The sequence below is a fragment of the Stenella coeruleoalba genome, assembly GCF_951394435.1.
Source record: "Stenella coeruleoalba genome assembly, chromosome: 9".
Taxonomy (NCBI): domain Eukaryota; kingdom Metazoa; phylum Chordata; class Mammalia; order Artiodactyla; family Delphinidae; genus Stenella; species Stenella coeruleoalba.
This window is the reverse complement of record NC_137155.1, coordinates 103,393,599-103,414,701: the sequence shown is the minus strand read 5'-3', so window position 1 is coordinate 103,414,701 and position 21,103 is coordinate 103,393,599. Positions and strand designations below refer to the sequence as shown.

At 46.1% G+C, this 21,103-nt stretch overlaps 1 long non-coding RNA gene across 1 annotated transcript in view; it reads left to right on the top strand.

Annotated features, from left to right (window-relative positions):
- Nucleotides 1-1,490: 1,490 nt before the first annotated feature.
- The window catches only part of LOC307191199, a 350,163-nt gene continuing 330,550 nt past the window's right edge, over nt 1,491-21,103 (top strand). The window contains exons 1-2 of the long non-coding RNA XR_013829635.1: nt 1,491-1,793; nt 10,676-10,870. This is a non-coding gene — a long non-coding RNA (uncharacterized lncRNA). The remainder of the gene's footprint in view (nt 1,794-10,675; nt 10,871-21,103) is intronic.

Below are 21,103 nucleotides of genomic sequence, written 5' to 3'. Positions count from 1 at the left end.
GAAGTCCCGTCCTTTCCTTACACCCGATTCTGGCAGGTCCTCTCTGAAGGTGCTGTCAGTCTTGGGTGTCTGTCCTAAAACGCCTTTGTAAGTCAGGTTTTGTTTTTCTGGGAACTTGTAATACAAACTATAAGTTACATTTGAATTCTAGGGTTAGTTAAGACAGCTCATTTAACTAATATTGTGGCAAAAATATTGAACATTTGCAATAAACCGGATAAAATACTCTGATCACGCCAGCGGCGACACCACTGAATAAGCAACAGGCTCCCCTTTTCTGTGAACCTGAATCCCCGGCTCCTTCACCACCCGGCAGCCTTGGACGTGGTGGGCTGCGGCCCTGTCTCTGGACCCACCTCCGCTGCTCTGCTCCCCACCTCGCTGGGCTCCTGGGCAGCGCTGCTAACTCCGAAAAGGCTGGGCCGCTCAGGTTCTGCCTTCCCGCCTCACGCCCTCTGACCCCTGCAGGGCAGGACCCCAGGTTGGGCCTCCACTCGGTCCCACCGGGGCCTCCACGCCCACCTACCAACGTGCATCCACCTTTGCCTCCGCACCCGCTGCCGGCGCCGTGCTGTCCTGCGGGGGACGCGGGGCGAGCGCTGACCTCATGGAAGCTGAGGTCGACCCGCCCCACCCCCGCTCCTGCCCCCAGCCTTCCTGTTCGAACTTTTGGAGGAACCTTTTGAAAATGCAAGTGTCATCTTGTCATGTTTGTGATTACACTCGTTGCCCTGAGAATGAAGGGCCAGGCCTGCTCTCAAGCCACCTGCCCAGGGCCCCTCCTGCTTTCTTGCGCTCTCGGATGTGGTCGTCCCAGCCCTCAGCACCTTGAACGCAGCAAAGTCCTGTCCAGGGCAGGTCCCTGCACGCACTGTTCTCTTTCCTCCGCCAGCCTGGCCGAGCATCAGTCACATGTCGCTTCCCCGGGACAGTCCTTCATCCCTCCAGGGTGGCCGCACCCCGGTAGTGGTCGTCAGCGGCACCCGGGGGACGCCGAGTTGAAGACTCGGGTGTCGTGCACCCACTGGTGCCCCAGCCCCGCGCTGGTGTGCGGGTGCGCCGCGCACACCTGCACACACCTGCGCCCCACATCTGCCTGTGCTCGGCGCACGAGGAGCTCCCAGCGTTTGCTCAGAGTGGGTTAATCCTGGGTTGCTCTAGGGCTCTAAAGACAAGGTGCAAGTGTGAGGCAGACGTTCGCTCCGAGTTCAAATGATTACCTGTGACTGCTAACGGGTAGGTTAAACGAGGGGAGATTACACCCGTGCGGGCCTCCTCCCGGGCCACCAGCCACAAGCCACCCGGAACCGCGGAAAAAAGCGGAACCGGCGACTTCACCGCCGCAGCCGCGGACGTGTGGGGACGTGTGGGACGTGACGTGGCGTGACGTGACGTGCGTGGCGTGACGTGCCGTGGCGTGACGTGCGTGACGTGGCGTGGCGTGACGTGCGTGACGTCCGCGGGCGGAGGCGGGGGCGTGGGCTTGGGGCCGGTCCCTGCAGTGCAAGGCGCTGTTCGTCTGTCGCCTGCCGGGTTCACGAGGCTGATTTCAGCCCCCCCTCCTCGGTCTCCTCTTTGCTAAACGCTCCGTCGTTCTCCGTGGCTGGTCCAAGTCCTCCTTCGAGTGACTTTCTCCTCCGAACGTTTTCGGAAGTCACCGCATATGACCGTTCATTTAGGATGTATTGTACTTTGAAAAATAACCTTAGTTTCAGAGGTCAGTATTTCGAATTGATCCTCACAGCCTTCTGCTTCCTTAAGTCCATCCGGCGGAGAAGAAGACGGTCCCTCAGGTGAGATGAATGACATCAGTGACAAACACGACAGGTGTTGTTTGGCGTTTCCCAAGAGCGGCCCTCGGGGGCGGGGGCGGCGGTGGCGGGGGGGCGGCTGTGGCGGGGGGGCGGCCGAGGGGCCTCTGGGAAGCCCTCCCCTCTCCCCTCCCCCGCCGCCCACACCGGGGGCTGGTTTGGGCTCAGGCTCTGCTTCTCCACTCGTGAGGGTGGCAGGGGCGGGGTGGCGTGGGGGACACTCTTGGGATGACATGTCATTGCAGATAATGGAGCTCAGATTATAGTCACGTACACGCACGAGTAGTTGGCCAACAGGCAGCTCTGGTGGCTCTACAAAGTAATCTGACCTCAGTATCCTTCTGTGTTTGCGCTTTGCCGGAGGGATTTACATTCTCAAGGTCACGATCATTGGCTAGAACAGCGTCTGAAGCTCCAGACGTCGTAGTAAAACCTACAGAGGAAGGAAAGGAAGAAGGAAAAAGGAGACCCCTTTCCAGCTGCGTGAGGCCCCTCAGAGCTCGTCCCATCATGCACCCTCGGCCAGAATGTAGTCCCTGGTTTCCAGGGAGGGTGGAAGATGCAGTCCTTCGTTCCTGGGAGCAGAGTGCCCAGCAGAAATCAGGCTCTGTTAGCAGAGGAGATGATGGGCCGTGGGAGGGCGACCTGCTCTCCTAGCCACAGGCACCGTGATTGGACCTGCCTTTTTTGTGTCGCGGTGATCAGATCAAGGCTGCGGTTCCACAGTTGAAGGTGGCGGTGGGGAGGATGAAGGTAGAGGCAGCTGTGGCGTTTCACTGCCTTCAAGTCATCTGTTCCCAAGCAGCTTAGGAAACAAGGCGTCTTCACGTCCAACCCAATTTACACGGTTGTACACTGAGGGTGGGGGCCAACGGCCAAGGACACGTGAAGTTCCACGTGGCCCAGTCATTCTTTCCCATATTCACCACCTCAGGGCCTCGTGGGGACTGATGGTGGTGGTGAGGGCCAGACTTGGTGTCCCTGGGTACCCTGCCCAAGGGTCATCACATCATTCCCCATTGTCCCTTTATTTTCAGTAATTGAGAAAAACCTCCTCTTGCTGTGTGGACCAGGTAGATCAGAGACCAGCCTTCTGCTATTGATTTCAATTGGAGACACTAGCTCCTCCTGGTTTTTGCAAGTACTTTTGCTCAATAATTGGGTGCATAAAAAGACTGGAAACCTTGGAAAGGGTGAATTAACTTTTTAATAGACAGGCTCCTTTTTTTGCCCATTTTGAATTGGGGTTTTTGTTTGTTTTTGTTGTTGAGTTTTAGGGATTCTTTGTGTATTCTGGATATCAGTCCTTCATGAGACATATGATTTGCAAGTATTTTCTCCCGTCCCGTGGGCTGCTTTTCAACCCTGCTAGTAGTCTCCTCTGAGACACAGGAGTAACATGTGTTACCTTGAAGATTTAAACAAGTAGGAGCCTTTCTTGGAAATAAAGTTCGTTTGTAAAGTAGGATTTCCTCATTGGCTGGCTTCATGATGCATTCACAAATGAAGCTCAGACTTATAAACCCCGTAATCCACAAATTAGCAATAATGATGGGTAACACTGGGGAAATATTACTCACTACGCAGTGAAAAACACCAACAAAATTTACTTCCATCTTCAGTAATAAGGATAATGTTGGCATAGATTTATTTTTCTTAATGTTTCCTGGTTTAATGGTGCCATTGTACTCTGGAATCTAGTTAAAATGAGTCACCCCTTCAGAGACCAAGGGAACTCGTCTTTGCTCTGCAATGTCCCTTTCACCACTTCCTGGTGGGGTCAGTTGGGGATTCACTCCAAACAGGAGTTCTGCAGAGTCATGGGACAATTTGAGTCTATAACAGAGCTTCATCTTTTAATTACAGAAATGTTAAAGAAATAGTTGCTCAGGTAACAAAGATTGGCATTTCAGCTGCTATTTTCTGGAGCTATTAACTCAGAGACACCATTACTTAAATGTAATTTTTATTATTACAATTAAAGACTGATTTGATTTTATGAGATCATGCCTTTTTATTTTATGGAAGCTTTATAGTTAAATTCAATTCAAAAGATTACTCTGTATTTAAAGCAAAAGATTAGCAAGTACAGTATTAAAATTATACTATACTTCTTTTGCAAATCTGATACTAAAACTTCCACGCAGCTGATTACTTTGGTAGAATCAAATGTTTCCTGATATAACTACGTAATAGCTAAAGAAAAACAACTTGGTATATTGTGATGTGAAATTCCAACAACTGCTGGCTTATTCAGTATGTCAAGTCTAATTAAGTTTATTGTCAGTTTTCTACAGAACATAAAAGGTGCTTTCCTTTCAGCTGATTCTCAGAGGAAGGAATTTCTTTGGATCAAAGTGAGCTTTCGTTGGTATTTTATTGTTTGCGCCGTGCAAAGTTGTAAAAATGGCGACCAGCACTCAAAATGCCAGCTTCTGGTCTTAACGTTTCACAAAGGGAAGAAGTTTAGGGGCTGAGGGAGGCGTGTGTGTACAGCTGAGATGCACACAGACATCACGTGGCTGCGAAGCCTAGCTTAAGACTTTGGAAGTTTCCCTGTGATTTTTGAAGGCTTTGTTTCTGATGGAGGAAAAGAATGCAAGAGTATTTGCACTAAATAGATGAAGCTGCTAGTAAACATGTCCCCTTTACATTAACTGATGTGGGGACACAGAAAGTGCTTTGTTGCTGTCAGCGGGATTTGTCTTAAGTCACAGGGACAGACAGTGAAGGAAAGCCCAAAGGACTTAATTCTAAAGAAGGAGAGGCATCACAGGGACCCTGTCCCAGAGGCTGGGACAAACAAGTGAAGTGCGGACCCTCTTCAAATCCCTAAATTGGAAAATCTGTGAAACGAGTCGAGACAGAATTAGAGTCTTCCTCCCATTTACTTTGGCTAAAAGCCTGCTCTTCTTCTCTTACTTGCGTTTCTTGGGAGGGAAACCTGGTTTTTCCAAGATCGAATTAGCATAGGAGCAAATATTTCTCGGGAACGGGAGTCCTTTTCAAGGTCTGAGCACTTGTGATAAATAAGTTCTGCTTGGTGAGTGGCTAACGGCACATCCCTGCGGCCCCAGCGCCCCCAGCGCCCCGTGGCAATGGTTATAATCTCATTGTCAGCACCGTCGGACAGAGAGAGCTTGTCCAGCTCATGGACTGGGTCCAACGGGGGCCTGATGGGGGGTCTGATGGGGGCTGACGGGGGTCTGATGGGGGTCCAATAGGGGGGCTGATGGCACCTCTGAAAGAGGCCGTCCCTTTTTTTAAAAAAATTCTATTTAATTTTTGCATTAACTTTTAACTATACATCTTTGCATTATTATTATTATTATTTTTTTTTTTTTGCTGTACGCGGGCCTCTCACTGTTGTGCCCTCTCCCGTTGCGGAGCAACAGGCTCCGGACGCGCAGGCTCAGCGGCCATGGCTCACGGGCCCAGCCGCTCCGCGGCATGTGGGATCTTCCTGGACCGGGGCACGAACCCGTGTCCCCTGCATCGGCAGGTGGACTCTCAACCACTGTGCCACCAGGGAAGCCCTCTCCTTCGTATTTCTGGTTTCTGGACACTTAGCTCATTAATTTTTAATTTTATTTTCATCCATGCCCATAAGGCTAAATATTTTTCTTCAGGTACCACGTGAACCGTTTCCCTAAGATATCGATATGTATTACATTCATCTTCATTTGGTTCTAAATCTGTCATTTCTTTTCAAGTGACACCTGTTGGCCCAGATGTATTTCCGTCCTATCTCATTCAGCCGTGTGAGTGCAGCACTGCAGAGACTAAATGTTGGATTTAACTGTCGGGTCTTAAAAACTCTGTAGCTGTACTGCCTGGGTTCAGATACCAGCTGTTTTATTTATTAGCTCTTTGACAGTGGGAAAATTACATAATTCCTCCGTGACGGAGTTTCCTAAACTGGTCTATGTGTGTGGTGTGTGTGAATGTATGTGTGTGTGTGTGTGATTTCCGTCTGCCCTGGTTAGGAACTGTCCATGCAGACTGTTTGCGTCTGGAGGCACAACGCAGGCGCAGAGGCTCCGGCCTGAGTGTGAAGGGGATCGCTCTGCTTGGATTTCCGGCTTCCTGCAGGCATTAGCATTCACACCCTGTACCTTCTTGTGCTGTTTCCACCAGTCCTGGCCCCCAAATCCCTGCAAGTAGGCCACAGTATTCAACCTCATCAGGGCACGATTTTTCTTTTTTTAAGTAAATGACATCCCTTCAACCAGCCTGGAGCAAATGAGTCTCGATTTAAAAAAGAATACTTCCTATGGTTCATTTAATCTGTACTTTCCCCAGGGAAGCATCCTCCTCCTCCTCTGCACCCAGGTGTGACTTGCCACCTCCTTTGTGTCATTGCCAACAGGCACGTCATCTTTTTTTTTTTAAGTAAATTAATTTATTTACTTATTTATTTTTGGCTGCATTGGGTCTTCGTTGCTGCGCTCGGGCTTTCTCTAGCTGCAGCGAGCAGGGGCTACTCTTTGTTGCGGTGCGCAAGCTTCTTATTGAGTGGCTTCTCTTTTCGCAGAGCACGGGCTCTAGGCGCAGGGCTCAGTAGTTGTGGCACACTGGCTCAGTAGTTGTGGCTCGCGGGCTCTAGAGCGCAGGCTCAGTAGTTGTGGTGCATGGGCTTAGTTGCTCCGCGGCATGTGGGATCTTCCCGGACCAGGGTTCGAACACGTGTCCCCTGCACTGGTGGGCAGATTCTTTTTTAATTAATTAATTTAACACCTTTATTGGAGTATCATTGCTTTACAATGGTGTGTTAGTTTCTGCTTTATAACAAAGTGAATCAGTTGTATATATACATATGTTCCCATATCTCTTCCCTCTTGCATCTCCCTCCCTCCCACCCTCCCTATCCCACCCCTCTAGGTGGTCACAAAGCACAGAGCTGATCTCCCTGTGCTATGCGGCTGCTTCCCACTAGCTACCTATTTTACATTTGGTAGTGTATATATGTCCATGGCAGGTGGATTCTTAACCACTGCGCCACCAAGGAAGTCCCAGCACGTTGTCTTATTCGAGGAGGTTGACAGCTGGAAGTTGAAGCTGGTGGCCATTTCCCCCCTTGCTGGGCAGTGCAGGGTTATCCTGTTTATGGGCTTTGTCTACTGTAACTTTTCACATGTGTAATTTGTCTAATAGTCTAATAATTCCAGTGCCCACATCCAGGGACCCTTTTCATGCCATCCCTCTGCTTTCTTTCATATGTTGATTAAAAAAAATCCATCAAGGACCAGCCAATTTTTGTGGCATAATTAAGTTCTTAAGGTATCTCAGGGATTCTTTGGGAAGAAATGGATAACTATGTAGAATATATCTGCGAAGGTATTGAACAGTCTCAAGAAAAGTGTTATTGGGGCACCTGAAGTTATTGAAATTCTCTTCTGTTTTGTTGAATTTCATAAAATGCTTAAATTATAAAAACGAAGCAAGTATCTTGCACTTTTGGCCGACTGCCTGGAATTGTTTTAAATTGGATCTTATAAATATTCCATAAAGTCCTATGTAATGGGACTGCTTTTTCCTGGCAGTCAGCCTTTGTGGATGGCATCTTAAACATTTATGCCATTTTTGCAAAACTTGACAAAAACATCTTAGGCATTAGTAGTTTTATTAATAAATTACTCAGCACTAAAACTATGTATTGTTTAAGAAAACTATTGGAACCAATTACTCTGCTGTTTCACTTTTGTCACTTGGCAAGCCGATAGCCTACAAAATATCAATTTAGCTCTGCATCTCAAAGGGAGCGTTGAAAAAATACCCAGTGCAACAGTGCAGTGTTATCTTCCCATTAAGGAGAGGCAACCAGTAAAACAAGGTCATTGGTTTCATTTGAAGAGCTCATTACATCCTGACAGTCCTATTTGAGCATTTGGAATTAGATAGCCCTCCGAGGCGGGTTCCAATCGGAACTAACCTCACAACACCAAAGTAGGGTGCATTAGTGCTGTGAATTGGTTGATTTACAATGTTGTGTTAGTTTCAAGAGTGCAGCACAGTGATTCAGTTAATATGTGTATATATTCTTTCTATATGTATGTATTCTTTTTCAGATTCTTTTCCCTTATAAGTTATTACAAAATATTCCCTGTGCTATACAGTAGGTCCTTGTTGGTTATCTGTTTTATATGTAGCCGTGTGTGTGTTAATCCCAAACTCCTAATTTATCCCTCCCCCTCCCCTTTCCCCTTTGGTAAAACCATAAGTTTGTTTTCTGTGTCTGTGAGTTTCTTTCTTAAGCTCTTTTTTAAAAGTAGTGGCAGCCGCATAGCACAGGGAGATCAGCTCGGTGCTTTGTGACCGCCTGGAGGGTGGGAGGGAGGGAGACGCAAGAGGGAAGAGATATGGGGATATATGTATATGTATAGCTGATTCACTTTGTTATAAAGCAGAAACTAACACACCATTGTAAAGCAATTATACTCCAAGAAAGGTGTAAAAAAATAAATAAATAAAAATAGTGGTAGAAATCACATCCTCAAATTGCAGAATATTCTATATTTTAATACATTGGAAGATGTCAAACCATTAGGACATCGATTTATGCTTCCAGATTAACTTCTTCTGGGAAGGCTTTAAACTGAAGACTGTCCTCCACTGGGAGGCATCTCTTGTAACTCTGTAACTCTATCATTAATTCTAAAAGTTCATCTCTTAAGTGATCCCTTTTTCTTCTTTTTTAAAAAAATTCAGGCTTGTGATACCTATTCACATCAAATTCTGTAGAAGATTGTGCTACCCAAGCCTGTGTAAATACGTTTGTCCTGTGTACTGGCTCCATGAAATGTGGGGCAAACTTTGGGGTGTTGATTTGGACATGACCTAGGGAGAGTCTGTCCACCCGTGGTGTAATACCAAGTGGGTCGGCATCTTGGAGTCATGCTCTTGTATTTTAGGTTAGTGTAGTATGTGTTGTAAGTCTGGGCCTTCTTCTCTTATTTTTATAGTTTCCTGCTCATCTTCCTTCAAACTTCTGGATCAGTTTGATTGAAGAGTAGCCTGCAACTGCAACGTACAAAATGTTAAAAACCTGCTGCTTTTTCAGATGTGTTGGGTGCTGTGCAAGCAAAACAAAATACAGGAGTAAACTGAGGCAGAGCCTGAAAAACTTGCTAATGTAACAGTAACACCGATGTCACATCTCATCAGAATTCATTATTATGTTCATTGATTTACTGTATGATAGGACATGAATATGTTTGTGTGTTATAAAAGTCCAATATACTATCGCAGTTATTCGTTTTGTTTATTGAGGTTCCGTGTACATTTTTTTTTTTTCCAGAAGGGGGGTGGCAAGAGCATGATGTGAGCTGAGAGAGATTTGAATTGAATTTTGGCCCTGAAAAGTACTAGACTTAGGACAAGGGCCAAATTCCCTAACCTCTCTGAGACCCAGTTTCTCTGTGGATCAAATATGGATGGTACCTACTTCACAGGTCTGTCATGAGGAGTCCGTGAAGTAACGCATGTACCATCGAGTATAGTGCAGAGTTCAGTGACAGATGCTACACAGGACTCTTGGTCCTGTGGTGATGTGATAATAGGAGTCTTGGCTTTAAACCAGTAAGACCAAGAGTCAAGAATTCAGGATAAATGAGTGGAGAACTTTGAAAGTTGTCTCCTTGTCAAGAAGCATGGTGCTTATGAAAACCTAAGTAAGTTTAAATGTGGTGTGGAATGGGCTGTTTTGATGTTCGTTGTGTTTACAGTTGATAAACAAGAATTAGCATTTGGCTTTCAAATTATAAAACAGTGTTAACGAAGGCACTTATCGTGCTGTATTTTGTGGTGTCTGTGTGCAGACGCACATACAGTCTGGAGCTGCACAGTAGAGTTGTGTACATTTAGGAATTATTGTTTTATTTTCATCAATTTAGAATTCAAGAATTGTGAATTTGGAAAGAATATTAGAGATTATTTAGAGTATGTGAGCTCACTTTAATGATGATTCAAATGAGGCTAGAGGTGTGAAGAAACTGGTGTAGACTAATTATCAGCTAATCATCAGGAGATTAGCCTGGGAGCCTGCATTTCCTGGTGCTTGGGCCGTTGCCTGTGCCACCATCTTTGCCTGGTGACCACTCCAGGCTGGGCTGTTGGGATGGTCTGGTTCCAAACATCCAGCTCCATCTTCAGACTGGGTGTTAAATGGCATGCCAGGTTGTGAATGTCATAACTTTGGAAAGGTTAGGATCCCTGACGTAGGATTACTTTGAAGACTTTCGTTCACAGGGCGTACCGTTCTCTGTTAGACAGTGATTAGATCGTGATTTTCTGGCTTTAATTGATGGCCTATGATCCAAATGTTATACAATCCCATTTTCTATCCTCTCTTAGCACATCAATTATACTTACCTCTAAACTTTTCTCTAGTGGTTGCCGGACAGTTTGCCACATACATTTGCCACTAATCTAAGTTCACTTTCAGGTAACACTACACTGCTTAAGGAGGGGGGGCAGGTAGCTTTTAAATTAACTAAGTGTCCTGATACCCTGATGCCTCCTGCCCAGCCCTTATAGCACTGCATTCCTCCATATACTGCCGTCACCTGATACATTGTTACTCTGATGACTTTGAACAAAACTTATCTGTGACATTAATTAAGAATAAGAAAGAAATGATTTTACTTTCCTTCATTTATCCCTTCTCTGATGCTCTGCCTTTCTGTAAGTAGACCCTGACTTCTGCAGTGTTCCTCAGGTGAGAACGGAAGGCCAGAGAGGGCTGGGTGGGGCTCACCCTCCCCCAGGTGGGATACGGTTTTCCCCTGCAGAGTAGGCCTTTGTATCGGCCAGCTCTCTGGGTGTCGTTACGTGATGATTCATTCCTTTCCCCTTCTCTCTGCCAGAAACAGAGGAGGATTTTTCTTGGATCGTCACCTGAGAATCTGGGGCTGTCCCTGGAGGTACAACCCATGACAGTGTGGGGTCCCCCCGGGACTGTGGCCCCAGGAATCTCTCCAGTGAGTTCACCTGTAGCCCCGGCATCGACACCACCATTTCCATGTCCGCACCAGTTAACAGCTGCAGCGCTTGTGCTCCAGGTAGGTTGATCTTGCTGTGATTTCCTTGACTCTTCTGTCTCCAGTTTTCTGGGCAGTGGTTTTGCCCTGTGACTCAATTTTCTGATAGATCCAAGAAAGGTAACTGATTTTCCGTTTGTTCAACTTTTTTCTTGCTGTCAGGACAGGAGGGGCAGCTTCTAAGCTCTTTACTCATTGGAGTAATAACTGACTGAGTGGTGAGGAATTGTTTTAAAGTCCTTTATCTTTGTCTCTTGTCTCATCCATTTAAATAATTTTTCTGTTAAAATATCTTACAGACATTTAAAACCAGGAAGTTTGTGTAGGATATTCCAAATATTACCATTTTTAAATGAATTTTGTTTTGCAAAAAGGGGGTTAATGTTATTTTTCTATAGAACACCACCAAATCATTCCTATTCTGGGGACGTCACTTCAGAATGTAATTCTGCACAGTAAGGCTTTATGCACAAGGATGCATATATTGCAGCAATACGTGTGCAGCGTCTATGAAGTTACCATCGAAAGCATTTGTCATTTACCTTCGCTAAATCTGCCCTATATTATTTGTCTTGTCTACCCAGCTAGATGTGTACACTCCTTGGGGACAGGGGTGCTGTGTTATATTCCTCCAAATGCGCCTTCCCCACCCTTGAAACTTGGCACACTTGTGTGTTTCAGTCAACAGAGGTTAGCGTGCTGGGCACTGGGCAGTGATATGATGAGCAAAAGGAAGTGGCTCTTACCCCGTGGGGCCTGGGTTACGGTGCAGGAGACGGAGCTCACCGGGAACTGTGCAGGTGCTTTTAGTTGAGCTGAGATAAGCCCTTGAAGGAAAACACTGTTTGTGACTTCGTACGGCACAGAGTGACTTACGTGGCGTAGGTGCGCAGGGTCTGTTGGTTTATGCCGAGTAAGCTGTGTCTGAGGACGCGTTTACTTGTGGAGGAAGCACGAAGTTCACATTTGTCTGTGAAGCAGGTGACAGTTTTCAGAAACAAAGCTCCCATCTCCTTCCCAGAGGGCATTGTGGTCAGTGCACGAGACCCTGATGTCCCCGACACACCGCTGCAGAATTTGACTTGCACTTTGTAAACTCCATCAGAAGCACGCCGTGGGCTCAGTGTGGTTTCTGTTAGCGTTTTAGGGGCTGTGTGCTTGGGTTCCATTTATGCTTCCAAAAAACCACCCTCACGGTAAGTCATCCCCGGGCAGCAGAAGCAGGCGCTCGGCCGGGGCGCTATCGAGTGTGGTCATGACTCCATGGTTTGCGCCTGTGACTCTTGTCATTTGTGTTTCACTGCAACTGTTCCAGATTGAAGAAACAGGGATCTGCAGGTTTCGAAAAGTCAAAAGAAAAATCACGACGTTTTACTTCGTTGTATTTCTGATTTTCGGAATTGTGCATAAAAATTAATGTAACCATTGCACATTTTGACTGTTAACCTTTTCAGTTTCTTACATCAGTGACCAGACTTGCTAAAAGAGAAGTTTATGAAAGCTGGGGGGCCTGAGTTAGGCAGGTGGCTTCTTGATGCAGGGGCGGTGGTGGGGAAGACTGCTTGGATGCCGAATGTGTCTGTGTTGCAGAATCTCTCCAGGCCGGGGTCCCCGCTCTGGCCCCCATGGTGCGTGGGCTTCCCTGTCACAGTGCTCACACGGGGAGTAGCTGTGACCACTTACCCTGTAACTTACTCATTGGATTGAAACCTCTTAAAGGGGGAATCACATCTTCCGTGTGTACTGTTGTATCTCAGCACAATACCGGTGGCTTAGCAGGTCTCTAGAAATATTTGTTGAACAAATCAAATAGTGTTTAACAGCTATTACATGCCTACTATATGTTCAATAGTGAGAATAATGAAAAATAAACTCTAGGTTAACCATTTCATTGGTGGAGATAAAATACATAAAATAGTGATGTACCAATACGGGTCTATACTTAGTTAAATACCAACTATGTGAAGTGACAGTAAGTTCAACAAGATTTCGGAGAAGAAGGTGTTTAATGTGCGTCCTTGTGGTCAAAGTCAGTTTCGTGGAAAAGGAACTTGAAGACCGTCGACGGTGAAGAGGTGAAATCAAGATGACATGGCCGGCGTGTATGTAGCGGGGGTGTTTGAGCTGTAACCTTAGATGAGGGGGTCTTTCGGGATATTTCTCGGAGTGGTGGAGCTACAGAATCAAAGTAGTACCTTTAGGAAGGTTGCTCCGTTATCCGTACCTACGTGGAGGGACCTGTTGGGAAGCAGTGAGAGGCTGGGGGTGACCGGAACAGAGGGACGCAGGGATGGAAGAGGCTCGTTGAGGTGGAGCAGGAATCTCAGACTGACGTGACGGGGGCTTCTTGGGCGCCAGCAGGTCCCGGGGCTCCTGAGGAAACAGGGAGGCTGGGAAGGAGTGGTGGCCGGAGACCCACATCGGGGCTGGAACGCGCCGACGCCGACGTGGAGTCAGGAAGGGGCAAAAGCGGACTAGTTCAGTGTGACGTGCGGGAAGCGAGGAGGATTTCCTGACAGGAGGGTGGGAGGGCGATCAGGTTAAATCCTGCGGAGACCTGTCAGGAGGGAAGAGTGCAACGTGGGGTGGAATTCTGCAGGAGGAAACATCGCTCACCTCAAAGAGCCGGGGGTGTCCGGTGAGAGGCGGGGGCGGAGTGCAGCCTCCGAAGGGGTGAGGTCAGACGCCCTTCCTTGTCACGCCCACGGGAGAGCCCTGTGGACGACACAGACCTTGAATTTCAGGAAACAGACCGAAAAGGGAAAAAAAGCGTGAGTAGGCGCCATCAGTGTCTACATGGCCCCTCGACGTTTCTTACCTGAAGGAGCGGCGTGGGGGCGGCCCTCCCTGCCTCGACTTGTGCCTGGACTTCCTGAGCAGTGGGAAGAAAGAAGTCGGAAGCGAATCGGGCCTGAGCTGCTGGGCGGGACCAGGAGTGGCGCCTCCCCGTGGTCCTCCCAGGAGGGAGCCTCCTTCGTCCTCCGTGTCCTCCGTCCTCCCCCCGCCTCTCCCACCCTCCTTTTCCTGCTCACCTTCACTGTTTCCTCACTGTTGGTTGACTTGACACTTGAACCTAATTTTTATGTGACAGCCATGTCTTCGGAGGATAGAAGAGACGGCGATAAAGGCTTTTAAACGTATGGTAAATGTACGAAACTTCTGGAATCCAAAGTTAAAGAAAGCCAGTATATGTGATATTTGTAGGGGTAGGAAAATGAGCATATAAAGTAATTGGGAAGAAGTGACGAGGAACAGAAAGAAAAAAGTGACAACAAAGTGAGGCGTATGGAAGCCGTCAGTCTGAACAAATGCGTGAATCTTTTTCTCTGCCAAACGGGCACGAGCACCGGCAGCTGGTCACGTTCTGGTGGAACTCGTTCTGCGCTTGCTTCATGTGCGAGGACAGATCCATGGTGAAAACTTCCGTTTGGCTCCTCATGGAGGACAGGTATAGTCAGCCCCAGGCTTCCTTTGTAACTAATTTCAATAGAGAGAGGCTTGTGAGGGCGGGCTGCTGTTCTCCGCGGAGCACACGTGGGAGAATGTTTTCAGCATCCTGAAATTCTGAAAAACCTAGCGGCAGTTCAGTGAGTGGGGCCCTCGCCTCTTCAGCCATTTGCGAGATTGCCGCCTCGATTACAGACGGGTTTTCTTCTTCGCTTTTTTTAAATCTGAGGCTTTGTTTGTTTCTGTTTTTCTTCATGTTCCTCTGGTTGTGTTGGCTTTTTGTGTATGTGTGTGTGTGTTCCAAATTGCCATGGACTGAACCCTGATGAAAAGACTTACGGCCCTATTTGGTAAAAGAGAAACAAACCCCCAAAATAAAAAACAAAAACAAACAATTGAACAACTCCTCTGTTTTTTAATGCTCTGCAATTTTAGCACCATTTCCTTTTTTTTTTTGCGGTACGCGTGCCTCTCATTGCTGTGGCCTCTCCTGTCGCGGAGCACAGGCTCCGGACGCGCAGGCTCAGCGGCCATGGCTCACGGGCCTAGCCGCTCCGCGACATGTGGGATCTTCCCGGACGGGGGCACGAACCCGTGTCCCCTGCATCGGCAGGCGGACTCTCAACCACTGCGCCACCAGGGAAGCCCAGCACCGTTTCCTTTTACAAGACGTAAGTAGTCCTGTGAAACTTTTGGCAACGACAAGGCTGATCATTACAGCCACGTTGAGTAGCGATTTTATTTTATTTTATTAATTATTTTTTTGAAAAAATTAACATTATTATTATTATTTCTTTTTTAAAAACATCTTTATTGGAGTACAATTGCTTTAAGTGTTGTGTTAGTTTCTGCTGTATAACAAAGTGAATCAGCTATATGTGTACCTATATCCCCATATCCCCTCCCTCTTGCGTCTCCCTCCCACCCTCCCTATCCCACCCCTCTAGGTGGTCACAAAGCACGGAGCTGATCTCCCTGTGCTATGCGGCTGCTTCCCACTAGCTATCTATTTTACGTTTGGTAGTGTATATATGTCTATGCCTCTCTCTCGCTTCGTCCCAGCTTACCCTTCCCCCTCCCCGTGTCCTCAAGTCCATTCTCTACGTCTGCGTCTTTATTCCGGTCCTGCCCCTGGGTTCGTGAGAACCATTTTTTTTTTTTTAGATTCCATGTATATGTGTTAGCACACGGTACTTGTTTTTCTCTTTCTGACTTCACTCTGTATGACAGACTCTAGGTCCATCCACCTCACTACAAATAAATCAATTTCATTTTCTTTTTATGGCTGAGTAGTATTCCATTGTATATATGGGCCACATCTTTATCCATTCATCTGTCATGGACACTTAGGTTGCTTCCATCTCCGGGCTATTGTAAATAGTGCTGCAATGAATATTGTGGTACATGAGTCTTTTTGAATTACAGTTTTCTCAGGGTATATGCCCAGTAGTGGGATTGCTGGGTCATATGGTAGTTCTGTTTTTAGTTTTTTAAGGAACCTCCATACTGTTCTCCATAGTGGCTGTATCAATTTACATTCCCACCAAGAGTGCAAGAGGGTTGCCTTTTCTCCACACCCTTTCCAGCATTTATTGTTTGTAGATTTTTTGACAATGGCCATTCTGACCGGTGTGAGGTGATACCTCATTGTAGTTTTGATTTGCATTTCTCTAATGATTAGTGATGTTGAGCATCCTTTCATGTGTTTGTTGGCAATCTGTGTATCTCTTTGGAGAAATGTCTATTTAGGTCTTCTGCCGATTTTTGGATTGGGTTGTTTGTTTTTTTGATATTGAGCTGCATGAGCTGCTTATATATTTTGGAGATTAATCCTTTGTCAGTTGCTTTGTTTGCAAATATTTTCTCCCATTCTGAAGGTTGTCTTTTCGTCTTGTTTATGATTTCCTTTGCTGTGCAAAAGCTTTGAAGTTTCATTAGGTCCCATTTGTTTATTTTTGTTTTTATTTGCATTTCTCTAGGAGGTGGGTCAAAAAGGATCTTGCTGTGATTTATGTCATAGAGTGCTCTGCCTATGTTTTCCACTGAGAGTTTGATAGTGTCTGCCTTACATTTAGGTCTTTAATCCATTTTGAGCTTATTTTTGTGTATGGTGTTAGGGAATGTTCTAATTTCATTCTTTTACACGTAGCTGTTCATTTTTCCCAGCACCACTTATTGAAGAGGCTGTCTTTTCTCCATTGTATATTCGTGCCTCCTTTATCAAAGATAAGGTGACCATATGTGCATGGGTTTATCTCTGGGCTTTCTATCCTGTTCCATTGGTCTATATTTCTGTTTTTTTGCCAGTACCATACTGTCTTGGTTACTGTATCTTTGCAGTGTAATCTGAAGTCAGGGAGCCTGATTCCTCCAGCTGTGTTTATTTTTCTCAGGATTGCTTTGGCTATTCGGAGTCTTTTGTGTTTCCATACAAGCTGTGAAATTTTTTGTTCTAGTTCTGTGAAAAATGCTGTTGGTAGACTGATAGGGATTGCATTGAATCTGTAGATTGCTTTGGGTAGTAGAGTCATTTTCAAAATATTGATTCTTCCAATACAAGAACTTGATATATCTCTCCCATCTGTTTGTATCATCTTTAATGTCTTTCATCAGTGTCTTATAGTTTTCTGCATACAGGTCTTTTGTCTCCTTAGGTTGGTTTATTCCTAGGTATTTTATTCTTTTTGTTGCAGTGGTAAATGGGAGTGTTTCCTTAATTTCTCTTTCAGATTTTTCATCATTAGTGTATAGGAATGTCAGAGATTTCTGTGCATTAATTTTGTATCCTGCTACTTTACCAAATTAATTGATTAGCTCTAGTAGTTTTCTGGTGGCATCTTCAGGATTCTCTATGTATAGTATCATGTTATCTGCAGACAGTGACAGTTTTACTTTTTCTTTCTGATTTGGATTCCTTTTATTTCTTTTTCTTCTCCGATTGCTGTGTATAAAACTTCCAAAACTATGTTGAATAACAGTGGTGAGAGTGGACAACCTTGTCTTGTTCCTGATCTTAGTGGAAATGGTTTCAGTTTTTCACCATTGAGAACGATATTGGCTGTGGGTTTGTCGTATATGGCCTTTATTATGTTGAGGAAAGTTCCCTCTATGCGTACTTTCTGGAGGGCTTTTATCATAAATGGATGTTGAATTTTGTCGAAAGCTTTTTCTGCATCTGTTGAGATGATCATATGGTTTTTCTCCTTCAGGGTGTTAATATGGTGTATCACGTTGATTGATTTGTGTATATTGAAGAAGGCTTGCATTCCTGGGATACACCCCACTTGATCATAGTGTATGATCCGTTTAATGTGCTGTTGGATTCTGTTTGCTAGTATTTTGTTGAGGATTTTTGCATCTATGTTCATCAGTGATATTGGCCTGTAGTTTTCTTTCTTTGTGACATCGTTGCCTGGTTTTGGTATCAGGGTGATGGTGGCCTCGTAGAATGAGTTTGGGAGTGTTCCTCCCTCTGCTCTATTTTGGAAGAGTTTGAGAAGGATAGGTGTTAGCTCTTCTCTAAACGTTTGATAGAATTCTCCTGTGAAGCCATCTGGTCCTGGGCTTTTGTTTGTTGGAAGATTTTTAATCACAGTTTCAATTTCAGTGCTTATGATTGGTCTGTTCATATTTTCTATTTCTTCCTGATTCAGTCTTGGCAGGTTGTGCATTTCTAAGAATTTGTCCATTTCTTCCAGGTTGTCCATTTTATTGGCATAGAGTTGCTTGTAGTAATCTCTCATGATCTTTTGTATTTCTGCAGTGTCAGTTGTTACTTCTCCTTTTTCATTTCTAATTCTGTTGATTTGAGTCTTCTCCCTTTTTTTCTTGATGAGTCTGGCTAATGGTTTATCAATTTTGTTCCATAATTATCCTATGAGTGTGAGGCTGTGACCCTGAACTGTGCCTTAATAGTTAGTTATAGTTTCTGACGTAGTTGAATCATTGAGCCAGATCTTGCTCGGCCAGCAGACAGCTAACAGCACGCACAGAAGGGCTGAAATGCAAAGCCATGGTGGTGAAGCCCCGTGGGCTCGCACTCAGGCCACGTCCGCGGGGCGGGGCTGCTGCTGTGACCCTCTCCTGACCAGCGCCCGTTCTGCTGTGTGCGCTGAGCGTTGTGCATCCGCCCACATCTGTGTGGAGCTTGTAGCAGGTCAGCTGCTCGCGAGGGACTGACCTCAGTCAGCGGACCTGACTGATCCAGGCGTGGTTCCGTGAGTCTTCCCACGGATTGCTGTAGGACTGGGAATGGGACCCAGTTTTGGCCCATGACACTTAGAAGTTTGCTGGGGGCTGCAAGGCAAGCTCTTCCTCACTCCTAAGAGCCATGGAAAGTCTTCCCTCCTTCGGTAGCATCTTCTGAAGGGGGGAGCGTGGAGCCAACGTCGCTACTGGGACCCACCTTATAACCATAAGAAAACCAGCGTGGAGTGGAGACCATGGGTGCCCTCCTCGAGGGCGGGAGGCCATTTGGGGCCCTGATGTCGTCAGGGTCGTCTGGGCCCTCTGCTGAAGCTCTGGGGCCCAGGTGACTGTGGCACGTGGCGTCTTCTGTTACTTGGAGACGCCGGCACACTTGCTGAGGTTGGTGACGTGCAGCCCCATCCTCTGGCAGCTCCTTGCGCATAGAGAATGTACCTTCTGTTCTCAAGCCTGCTTGTTTCCTCCACTTGCTGCTGAGTGATTTCTAGCCGGTCCCACGTTCACCTGAATGTGAAAAGGATCCACACTATTGAAACTATCAAATCAAACCACCTCTGAAGGACACCTCAAGAGAGGCGTTTCCAGTAAATTCCAGCAAGTGCCCACGGTAGAGCGAGCCCGTAGGGGTGTGTGTTGGTGTGAACGTGGAATTGGTTACTCATGGTAGTAGCCGTTGTTAATGAGGCTTTTCTGTCGCATTGTGCCCCCAGATTTTCTGATTTAAAAAAATTCACACTGGAACTGGACCAGAAAGCAGCATAAATATGAAAATCTTCTCCAGGAAATTCCTTCCTCATCTTCAGGGATCTGTCACATTGCCTGTTTTAAAAGTATTACCTCCCAGTGTGGTTTGGGGCAAACTTTACCTTTTATTAAGGAAATTCGGCCCTTTTCACGTTCTTCATGTATCTTCATTTCAAACCTCGGTTCAGCTGGCGACTTCATAGGTACTGGTGTGTATTTTCTGTTTTTTTCTAATCAATGACGCTGAAGGAGACTTGACCCCCCCACACACTTGTTTATAATTACTTACAGTTAGTTTATGTTTCTAAATTTAAGAGAACACTTCTGGTGGCCCATCTATTTGATCAGGTATATTCTTGTGATTATAATATTGCTTCAGAGATTGATTTACAAAACACACAATTGACGCTTTTAATTAATAGCCTGCCGCAGAGCAGAGTTCAGTGATGTAACCTAGTGGTCCAGACGTACAATTTATGGACTATTAGTTAGCTGTTAGCTTATCTGCTCACATGACCTGTGGATCCATCAGCTTGATGGAGAGTAGAGACCTGAGTGATCCTAGAAGATATTTTACAGAACTTTCAGAAGATTTCCAGGAAAAGTTGATCCTTGGATAAAAAAGTGAAAAGAAAAAAAGTTCATTAATTTCCAAGGCATTTCCTGCTTTCCACCCCAAAACAGGCACATAATCATTTGAATAGTGTTATACCTTAAAAATTATTCCTAACAACACTGGTGAAGTGACGTAATGAACTTTGTTGTTGTTGTTGTTCTTAAAAAAAGGAGGGGGAATCAAAAATGATTTTTGCAGGTCTTTGGAATGATACCAAGCATACATTTTACTTGGGCTTCATTTGCTAAGTGCTGCGTTACCTCATGCTTCGGTTTTCACTCTGGATTTTCCATAAATCTTCGTACGGCTGAACACGATCAGCGGCTCAGCGCACCGCGGAACAAGGCGGTGCTTATTAGCGCTTGGGAAGTTATTGCTTGCTCGTCTTGATTAATCTTTTATGGGTCTCTGCAGTAGTAATTCCAGAGAAGACTGTGGCTTCTGCCGCCGTAGACCTCGTTCATGCCTCTCCTTCAATTACAAGGTTTTTGTCGCCTACAACTTTTAGTCTAGTCATGACTTTTCTAGCCCAAATTCCTTTGGTCTCTGTCTGTCAACAGTGAGCATTTAAAAATTAAATTGATTTTCAAGGTGTGTCAATAAGATGAAAAGTGTGGCCCCAAAGTGTTTCATACACTTAAAAGTAAAAAGGAATTTTAATTTATGTTTTAAAATAAATAAAGGTTCATTTTCTTGGTTATGTAAGTTTAAAATATGTGTACGCTTGTGTGTGTGTGTGTGTGTGTGTGTGTGTGTTGTTTTTAAGCTGAGAAATCGGGAGTTTTTAAGCGAACAGCTGGTGGTACTTTCGTGCTGACTCTCACTACGGATCGGGCTTGGATGCTCTCTAAACCGGAACGATCTTACGTTGTGGAACTGTATCGGGGTGAGGAGGTCGTAATGTTGCCACAAGCGGCCTTGGGCGGAGCGCGGAGGCCCAGAGCCCCGGGTGTGGGTGGTGGTGTGGGAGCCTCGTCCCTGGTTTGGGTCGGGGCAGCTTGGGGACATGGGCTTGAGGCTGCGTCTGCAGCGCTCTTGCTCTAAGACTGGGGGCGGGGGCGGGGGGGGGCTGCTGTGCCCCACTCCTGCGTCACCATCGCCTTAGGGATGGACAGCTGGCCTCCCAGGAGGCAGGCAGGGTTCCGACCCAGGGATGCTAGCGTCCCACGCGGTTCCAGAGTTTCATTCCTCAGAGCAAAGTATTCTTCAAGTTTCCCAGTAAAGTGCAGAGCTCTCCTGGG